The sequence below is a fragment of the Bidens hawaiensis genome, unplaced genomic scaffold (assembly GCF_021521415.1).
Source record: "Bidens hawaiensis isolate Kalapana, Puna unplaced genomic scaffold, B.hawaiensis_p1.1 tig00017053_1, whole genome shotgun sequence".
NCBI classification, from domain to species: Eukaryota; Viridiplantae; Streptophyta; class Magnoliopsida; order Asterales; family Asteraceae; genus Bidens; species Bidens hawaiensis.
The window spans coordinates 79,325-89,530 of record NW_027492583.1 but is presented as its reverse complement, the minus strand read 5'-3'; the positions used below and the strand labels follow the sequence as shown (position 1 = coordinate 89,530).

The following is a 10,206-nucleotide window of genomic DNA, read 5'->3' as shown; positions in this document are numbered from 1 at the left end:
TTGGAGCTTCAGTCATAGTTTACGCGTTGGAAAATGTTAGTGATACATACACAGCCAGAAGCTGCTTATGATTAGGAGTCGTGTTACTTGTTTAGATGAATGATCTCAAATAATACACATTGATAACAGGTTGGTTTTATGCCCCCACAAGGTTTATTATTTTGGAGGTAATGAATCAACATAACATTTTTGCTACTGGTTATAGAAGTTGATTCGGGTTAGTCTGCTTCTTCAAGAGATTACTTATAACCAACGGATTTAGTGAAATCTTGTCACATGCTTTATTTATGTCACATTGCATGTAAGAATCGCATTCTTTTTGTATGATTTGTCACAAGTATTAACTCGTTATCTGTTAAAACAAACGTGCAGCCCGACAGCCATATTTTCTTCCATTTTTCAATGCGCTCTGACCAAGTTCCGGTTAAGTCATGGCCAGTTTTTGGTCTGAACTGACTAAAAACAGGCAGACAGAACAGTATTAAAATGTATAAACATGATTGTAAGAATGTATGCATTAGTTATAGTTGGGATTGTTCTAAATCAAGATCAACTGCCTTTGCATTTTACAATCAACATTTGTCCGACTCACGAGTTCACAAAAAGATTACAAAATAACCGTACTAACACCTGCACTAGCGGATCCAATACAAAAACACATCAGACAACAAAAAACAGCCGATCAGACCGCTCCATCATGCAAGCAAACAGTTATCTGTTGTCGACGTTGACCAAGACTGAAACCACACTGACCGGTCAACACCCTGAGAGCCCAACTGCATCCTCCTTTCCAACGGCTCCTTAATGGTTCAAACCTCACCAGCCCGGTCACCTAATAGTCTTGCTTTGTGGGACATTCAGATGCCCTGTGCCCAGACCGACCACAGTGAAAACAGGGACCCGCAAAATTTCTGTTACATTTACAAATTAATTAATTACCACTCACTCACCATATAACATATTATTACTAAATGTATAATACCTGTCCCGGTTTCCAGATGATGATGGAGCGCGTCTTCTATCACTAATCAACCAATCACTTCCAGTGGTTCTCGAGCCGCCACCTGACCAACTACTGCCGCCGCCTCGCCCGCCAGTCCTACCGCCTCGCCTGAAGCTATTATTCCCTTCATCACCCGATGAGAACCGACCATTGCCACCCCAACCACTAGATCCACTGCTTTCCCTTCTTCCACCTCGTGAAGTACGTCTCTCATTGTTTGAAAACCTACCATAAAAGTCACTTGCTGGGCCATCATCTTCCAAAACAGGCAACTGCAAGTAGTACAGTCATATTAGAGTTGAAGCTTTTGACCGCTTGCTTATTAACAGTTATAATTCTAACGGGTCAAACATCTACTATTAATAATAAAAATTTCTTAAGCAGGAAATCTGTCACAGGCAAAATCCACTCAATATGTATTTTTAAAGAATAAAACAACGTAAATTATTCTATTCAAAATTCAGATTTTTACCGAAAACAAGCAAGTTTTTTGTCATCGTTTTTTATTTTTATACGATAAATTTTTGTTGGAAATAAAAAATATTAACAAAAAAAAGCGCTTGGGCCAATACAAAAATTTCTAGACGTCCGTTTTTTATGCCTCCACCTAGGAGTGTGAACAAAGCCAGGCCGGGCGTGAATTACTCAAGATAGGCTCGCTAAATGCTCCATGCTCGAGACTAAGTTTGAGATTATTTAAAGCCAGTTTGAGAAAAAGCGTCATATAATTAAATAATAAACGAGGCGATCCTAAGCTTGAAAAGTTATTCACAAACCAAGCTCTAGACAGTGACCTCGAAATGAGCCAGCCTTGCACTCTCTTAGGTTAAGCAAGCCAAGTTTGAGCCTATGCAACCTCAGGCTTGGCTCGTTTACACCGCTAAGGCGCTAACTCCAACACGTATCAATCAATAATGTCGGAAACCAACAAAGCAGTCATCAACCAAAGCTGAACAGAGTTTACCTTGTTAATTTTTGTAATGGTAGTGCCGGGTGGTACCTCCTTGGACAACAGATTTTTGGCAATGTCTTCAGGAAGGTCAAAAACCGCACCTTGAACCTGACGATACACAACATATATATGCACATTACTAAAAGCAAAGTCTTGTGAAAGTGTGAAACATTAACCATTAGGTCACGCATATACCTTCTTGTCTGCTATGACATGTATTTTTCCAAGTACACCAGCAGCGGTAGCATAAACACTGGACAAGAATCCAGTCACTGTTCTAGCCGACATGTACCCTCTTACTGATGAATCAGAATCCTGTGTCATTTGCAACGTAGTCCAACCCTATTATGCAAAAGTGTTTCATGTCAATCAACACAGCCCGACACATTTTGACCCATACAAATGACCTCTTTCTGAAACAGGTGATTGTTATAATATACCTGCTCGTGCGTGATAAGAGAACGGGATGACGGAGGTTGAGAAAAACCGCTCATGTGTGCAAGTGCAGCAGCAAGAGCGCGTGTACCTTGTTGATCATATAATTTTTGTGAGGTTGATGTGAAGAAGTCAATGGACTCGTTATGAACACCCGAAAGTGTGGCCATCACTTGCTCTGCAGAAGAATCCAATACATCTTCGACACCTGGCGGACTAATAAACTCAAACTTGCACCCCACGTCTTGCTCGAGCGTTTTGACCGTTCGCCTTTGACTATTTGTGTACATCAAAATGGCCTTTCCTTCTTTTCCCGCACGCCCAGTTCTTCCGGACCGATGCACAAAAGTCTCTGGATCGTTCGGTAGTTCGTAGTGAATAACCTGAGAAGCAGTCAATGAAAATCAACACTATGTAACGAGGTCAGTACTAAAAGATTATTGAGAAGGGGGAGTACTAAGTCAACGTTTGGAATATCAAGCCCGCGAGACGCGACATCGGTGGCAACAAGAATGGTAAATTTTCCTTGTCGAAATCCGTTAAGGGTTCTTTCCCTTTGGTGTTGAGATATGTCACCATGTAACGCCTCTGAAGCTATACTACTAGTCAATGACATGGAAACCTCGTCTGCGTCCCGTTTTGTTTGAGTGAAAATAATTGTCTTCCCACCTTTTGCATATACCTGAAAACATTTAAAATATTAAAACTATAAGATTTTTCATCAAACAAAAATTAGGCGTTTTCACAGTCCTGTCCAGCCAGTTTGGACAATTCTGGGCCAAGCCAGTAACTATGGTTTCGGAAAACGATAAACCACGCGGCTGGGTTAGGTGGATTAGACGAATCTTCCTTTTTGGCGGTTTGATAATTTGAACCTGATAGGGTTTGATATATGTGATGATTGTGATAGATAGAAGATTGGATAATAGGGATAAGAAGGAAGAATGATTGTATTAACGAAAACGTAAAGGTTACAAGTTCCGGGACTAGCCCTATCTCACTGCATAAGCAGGAGCCATGGCAATGCCATACTCAACATAAACATACTCTCCTCTCCTAAGTTATTGATACCTATTTATAGTAATATAAGTTGCACTTGACCGCCTCCTAAAATAGACAAACGACATTTAGACTAGAAACTAGATACGATTCCTATCATAACCAATATTTTTACCTTTTCTAAATCGTTAGTTTATATTAGGGGTGTAAACGAACCTAGACGAGCCCAAGCTGGGCTCGTTTAGAGCTGTTTTTCTGAAGCTTGAGCTCAACTCAGGCTCGGCTTATTTATTATATACTAACTAATTTACCTAGTTTGTTTATAATATATATTTATTAATCATATAGTTTTATATATAACATGATAGATATTACTAAATTATTTTTATCATAATATTGTATATCATACTTACTATTTTATAAAGATATATTAATTTAGTAAACAAAAAATATATAAATAATAGGCTCATTAGGCACGCGAGCCAGCTCGAAGCTCGGTCTCGATAAGTGAAGCTCGTGCTTGGCATTTATACAAGCTTATTTTAAGGCTCGAGCTCGTTTATACTCAGCTAAAAGTGAAGGAGAGGGTGGGGGGTGTCTCATACCGTGACAAGATCACCAAGCATTGACCGCTTTGTAGTTGAGGTGGTTGGTATAGCATAAAGCTTGATGCCTTCAGCCAGCTTTTCATCTTGATCACCAACCTTTTAGACCGAAACACAAAGAAAAACATTAAACATCACACAAATCAAAAAACATCTTATGACAGGTTTCATGGGCAAAAAAAAACATGTTATAATATTTTCAAAACTTACCAAATCAATTGTCAAGGGTGTTTTCAAGTACTTCCTTGAGAGTTTTTGAACCCAACGAGGCATCGTTGCTGAAAAAAGCATACTTTGCCTTTGTGGTGGGAGTTTTTCAAGGATCGTTTCCACATCTTCCTCAAAACCAACAGCAAGCATTTGATCGGCTTCATCAAGAACCAAGAACTGAACCTCTCCTAGTTTAAGAACATTGCTGTTGACCAGGTCAATGAGTCTTCCCGGAGTGCCAACCACTATGTCAACGCCACGTGTGAGTTGGTTTTTCTGTAAAGTGTAAGAGACGCCACCGTACACACAAACAGTGCGTAGATACGGGGCGGACTCTTTGATTTCGTTTTCTACTTGCTTTGCGAGTTCCCGGGTCGGTGCGAGTACTAAAACTCTTGGCAGACGTCCCGCGAGCCTTAAAATAAGCATGGATGATGTATTATTAAAAAGGTTAGAGCATCGAATATATTATTAAAAAGACAGGTTGCAATTATAGCAACACACTTTCACATCAAATCCTAAGAGCCATTAAACAAAAAAAATCAATATTGTATAGCATTATCTGAAGTTTTGGGTTGTCATATTTTAAATGTTTAAATAAACGGGTCGCATTCAGATTGACCTGTAAAACTGTTTAATTAAACGAGTTCGGATTGACATGCTTAACCCGTTTAAGTATACAAGTCAACCCATTCAATTGAAAGACCAGCCCGTCAACCCATTCGGTTAGAAGGTTGACCCATCAAAGTTTAGTTAAAAGTCGACCCGTCAACCCGTTTCATTAAAAAGTCAACCAACCAGCCCGTTTAACCTATTATTACAATCAATAAACCCTTTTATGACCTTTTTTAACACATTTACAACTTGATTACAATGCATCAACCCATTTGAGTTGTTTAGGTAAATGGGTTAAACAATTGGCTTGTTTAAATAAATGGGTTAACATGTTATAACTGCTCATTGAACATGATTTAAGCACGTCTAGGTTATGGTTGATGTATTTGGCGCGCATAATTATATAGGTTATGTTCGGTCTCAAACAATTTAGCCCGACAACCAGACACGATTGACGCCCATAGTTTATAAAGTAAAGTTACTAAAGTTTATCAAACGAAAGATGTGAAGATTTAGTTGCTAAGGTACCTGTTTCGGTTTTCTTCATCCTCTTCAGTGAGTCGTTTAATTATAGGAATTGCAAAGGCTAATGTCTTCCCGGTTCCCCCGATAATATCTCTGCCTTCTAGTGCAGGAAACAATACAGCTCTCTACATTGAGAGTAAGAAAGAAATAAGAGACAATTATTATGAAACAGAGAGTATAGTTGAAATGGATAAGGTTAAACCCTTGAGGATGGATAAATTGTTTTAACTGGGTCAACAAAACACAGAATATATAAATCAAACTATTCAAGTATAATAGAGTAAAATCACATAGCGTAAGGATAAAGATACACCGGCAACAAGTGATTAAGAGAAATATGATGGTGATCGGCAATGAGGAACTTTGGTCGCAGCGCAGGGTTTTGTCTATGGTATTGACGATGAGTCATTTGGATATTAGGACTTTGGTCTGGATTAGACATGGGCTTTGAAAAAGATTGGGTTAAATGGTTAATATATGTAACATCTTAAAAATTTCAGGTCAAATTTGCCAACTTTAAAAGTTAAAAGACCAAATTGTCATTCTGCAAAACTTAAAGTTCAAGGTCTAATATGTAATTTTCCAAATTTCAGATGGGATGGACCGTCTCATTGTTATATGGTCTATCTCAACCTTAACTTGAATATTAAGTTTGTTTTGAGACGGAGTGTCCCATCCGCCTACGATTTTGTGACAGCCCATTTATACATACCGTCTCATCTTGTGATGATCCATCTCATCAACTGAGTCAGCAAAATGTGTCAAACTCGATCCTAACGTTTCAAAACCGACCTTGTGACTCGTGTACTTCCATAAGCTATAAATAGAGGTCTTGACTCGTTCATAAGCCTCACACAACATCACAAACACTTTAATCGAGTATAAGCGAGTGTTTTCAAGTTCTTAAGCAAGGACAAAACCAAACATGTTAATTTGATGACTAATTGTATATTACTTGGATCTTAAAATTATATTACAAATGGAAGAGGAGAACAAAATAAATAATATAATGGCCCTTGACGTAAAAGGAAAAACTATAAATCACGAATGTCACAATCCCATAAAATTTGCCTTTAACTGTCATTTTAGAAGCTTTCAATCCATGCCTAAGTTGGGAAATAATGTCATGTTGATTCCTTGCAATCTATTTTTTTCTTCAGTTTTCTAACACTCCCCCTCATGTTGAGTAGTCGGGTCGCCAATGCTCAATTTGCTTAGACAATTGTTGAATATTCTCCCGTTGATGGCTTTTGTTAATATATCTGCTAACTGGTCTTCTGATCGAATAAACGATAATTCTATAATTTCGGCTTCAAGTTTTTCTTTGATGATGGTTCGGTCAACTTCTATGTGTTTTGTACGATCATGTTGAACTGGATTCTCTGATATTTGTATTGCAGCTTTGTTATCACACATAATTTTGCTTGCTTCTTTTGGAGGGAACCCGATTTCAGTCAAAAGTTTACGGACCCATCTGATTTCTGCCGAACCTCGTGCAATCCCTCTGAATTTTGCTTCAACACTAGATAGAGCTACTACCTTTTGTTTTTTGCTTCTCCAAGTTACTAAGTTTCCTCCAACCAGAGTACAATATCCTGATGTAGATCTTTGATCGTCTTGATCTCCTGCCCAATCTACATCGGTATATATAGCTGGACCTTAAGATGTTTGTTTTGGTGAAAGAGAACTTTGTGGCCCACTGTTCATTTGAGGTAGCTGATAATTCTCATCATTGCTTCCATGTGGGCAATTTGAGGTCGATGCATAAACTTACTAACCACTCCAACTGCATATTTGTGGCCCACGATTCATTTGAGGTAGCTGATAATTCTCATCACTGCTTCCATGTGGGCAATTTGAGGTCGATGCATAAACTTACTAACCACTCCAACTGCATATGTGATATCAGGACGAATATATGATAGGTATAATAGTTTACCTACCAGGCGTTGGTATCTTTCTTTGTTTGTTAGCTCGGCCTCTTCTTCCACACATAGTTTATGGTCTACCCTTACTGGTGTGTCGGCATGCTTGCAAATAGTCATTCCTGTCTCGGCTAGAAGGCCAAGAATGTATTTTTCCTGGCATATAAAAGATTCCTTATTGGGACCTTAGTACCTCAATTCCAAGAAAGTACTTAAGTCTTCCCAAATCTTTCATTTCAAATTCTGTGAACAGGTTTACCTTCATGTTTGTATCAAATCTGCTTCATCATTTCCTGTAATAATCATGTCATCAACATATATAATTAAACAAGTTACAAGTTTACCTCTTTGTTTAAGGAACAATGTGTGATCGAAGTTGCTTTGTCGGAATCCATATTTTTCATTGCTTAAGTGAACCTACCAAACCATGCCCGAGGAGATTGTTTAATCCCGTAGAGAGATTTTTCAACCGACATACTTCCTTTGTTTTGAAATTTCTTGTGAATCCGGGTGGAGCTTCCATATAAACTTCTTCTTCTAGTTCTCCGTGTATGAAGGCATTTTTAACATCAAATTGATGAAGAGGTCATCCTTCATTTGCAACAATCGAAAAAAGAACCCTGATTGTGTCAATTTTGGCTACCGACGAAAAAGATTCTGAGTAGTCAACCCCGTGCGTCTGGGTATAGCCTTTAGCCACCAATCCTGCTTTATATATTTCAATATTCCCATCTTGTTTGTGTTTAATTGTAAAGCCCAACGACAGCCCACAAGTTTCTTTACTGGAGGAATATCACATTTTTCCCATGTATTGTTTTTCATTAAAGCCTCCATTTTTGTATCCATTGCTTCCTTCCAATTTTTTTATTCAAGGGCTTGTTCAATAGAAGATGGAATTTTTTATGTGTAAAGGGAAGATGTAAAGGCTTTGGCTTCTTTGGATAAGTTCCTCCGGCTATGTTTGTCATGGGGTACCCAAAAGTTTTAGACTGTTTTTCTAGAGAGTGTCGTTTTGCTGGAATTCATCTGTTGGCTCTTGGTGGGAGGATATATCTCTCGGATGTTTCTTCTTGTCTTGTTTTTTCGTGAACTGGCTCATCTTGTTCCTCATGTACTACTTGTTCTTTTTCTACCTCATGATTGTTTGAAGTATCAATATTTTCATAAGGTATATTTTCAGGAATGGGATTTTGATAATTACTTACATCTGATGCTACATGGGGAGCAGTTGGGTCTAAAAGACTGATTAATGGCCCATCAGAGTATTGTGAGGGTGGTTCTGGGGCATTTGGGTCTAAAACACTAATTGATGGCCCATTAGAGTGTTGTGAGGTTGGTGACTCATCTTTGGTGTTGTGATTAATTTCTTCGGATGATAAAGCCCACTTTGGAACCAACTTTAACCAACTCAGTGTGTCATGTTCTTTCTCCCTCACCAATGTGTTGGGCGGTATAGAAGAATTCTGTTTCAAGGATATTACAATTCATGGCTGTTGTCGGTGAGTTCCAAGTTAAGTTTCTGGTTTTGTGTTTAAAGGTTTGCATTTTAGATCAAAGCATCATAATAACAGCTTGAATGGCCGTCGTTAGACAGGGCGATTAGGTTTTTGTGATTAGGCGAATTGGTAGTTGATGAGCAAAACACACATGAATTGATCCTAGGACCATTCACTGTTGTGATACAATGTTAATTTGATAATAGAGTAATTGTATATTACTTTGGATTATATTATTTACCACACCCCAACTTAGGGCTTAGGCGTGTGACCAAGGTTGATACATGTTTTGTAAATATATAAGAGTTTAAAGTTATAAAGCGGAAGTATTGAATTAAAATATTAATATATTTCAAAAGACGGGAATTAAACACCCGTTTAGTTTATTACAAAAGAGTTGAAGTTATAAACCATAATTTACGTTATTTTAATAATAAATCTTCATGAGCCATCAGATCGTCTAACATCTAGACTCCAACTCCAAATATCTACTGTTGGTTACCTGTAAAACAGTTTATAAAATAAGTCAGCAACACATGCTGGTGAACATGTTGACGCTAAAACATTTACAAAACCCTTTATTTCATACTCGAAACAATCAGCGGCCCTCTAGACCGGAGTACCAATTATATCACGTTAGTCAAGCCCTCACAGCCCTATAGACTGGCTCAATGAGACGAGAACTTGTACCACGCGCGGAGGGGTATGCCTACCCTCTACCACATATGAGAGGATCCAAACACACGTATAACTAGCCCAATTGCCAGCAGATACTAAAGTTTTAGGGATACTGTCACACCCTCAAATTTCGACTAACGGGGTTTTACCGTGAGGCGCATGACATACCAGGATCCAGCTCATTCGTTATACCAAACAATCATTTAAACTATATAAAACACCATTTATGTCACACTCCAACCTACGGCGGAAATGTCGGGGCGTGAATTGATTGTCACAGCTCACAAGGTTACTATCTTGCAACATTATAAGTTTCAATACTATTTAATAATTTCAAATAAAACAATTACAGTTAAGTACATCAAGTATAACGAAATTACAACAATGATTAATTTAAGACAGAATTACAAATTTTGTCCTTTAAAATAAGACGAATTACGGTTCGTGTCCTTTTCTAAGTTTCCTTGCAGGCGGTGTACTTTAAACTTTTTTTTCCTACAAGTTTTGTCCTTTACGCTAACTGGATTAGAAAAAGTCAGTTAAATGCCCTCACGTGAGACGCATGTGAGGGCATTTTTGTCTTTTCGTCTACCTGCAACTTCTTCTTCCTCTTTTCTTCTTCCCCCCTATCTCTCCTCTCATGTGCATCCACCATCACCACCCACCTTCTTCTTTCAACATCCAAAACCCCACCACCACCTGTTGCCGACTGCCACCACTACCCACCACCTACCGCCGCCACCATCACCTTCAATCTCACCCA

General features: G+C 38.5%; 1 pseudogene across 1 annotated transcript; it reads right to left on the bottom strand.

The window, feature by feature from the left end:
• Positions 1-522: 522 nt before the first annotated feature.
• LOC143552951 (DEAD-box ATP-dependent RNA helicase 3, chloroplastic-like) lies at positions 523-6,760 on the bottom strand (annotated as a pseudogene). Its single transcript, XR_013138741.1, has 10 exons — positions 6,514-6,760; positions 5,348-5,492; positions 4,205-4,619; positions 3,995-4,093; positions 2,848-3,072; positions 2,396-2,773; positions 2,151-2,297; positions 1,968-2,063; positions 983-1,275; positions 523-911 (listed from the first exon to the last, which is right to left on the bottom strand). The product of XR_013138741.1 is annotated as a DEAD-box ATP-dependent RNA helicase 3, chloroplastic-like (transcript).
• Between the last annotated feature and the right edge of the window lie 3,446 nt (positions 6,761-10,206).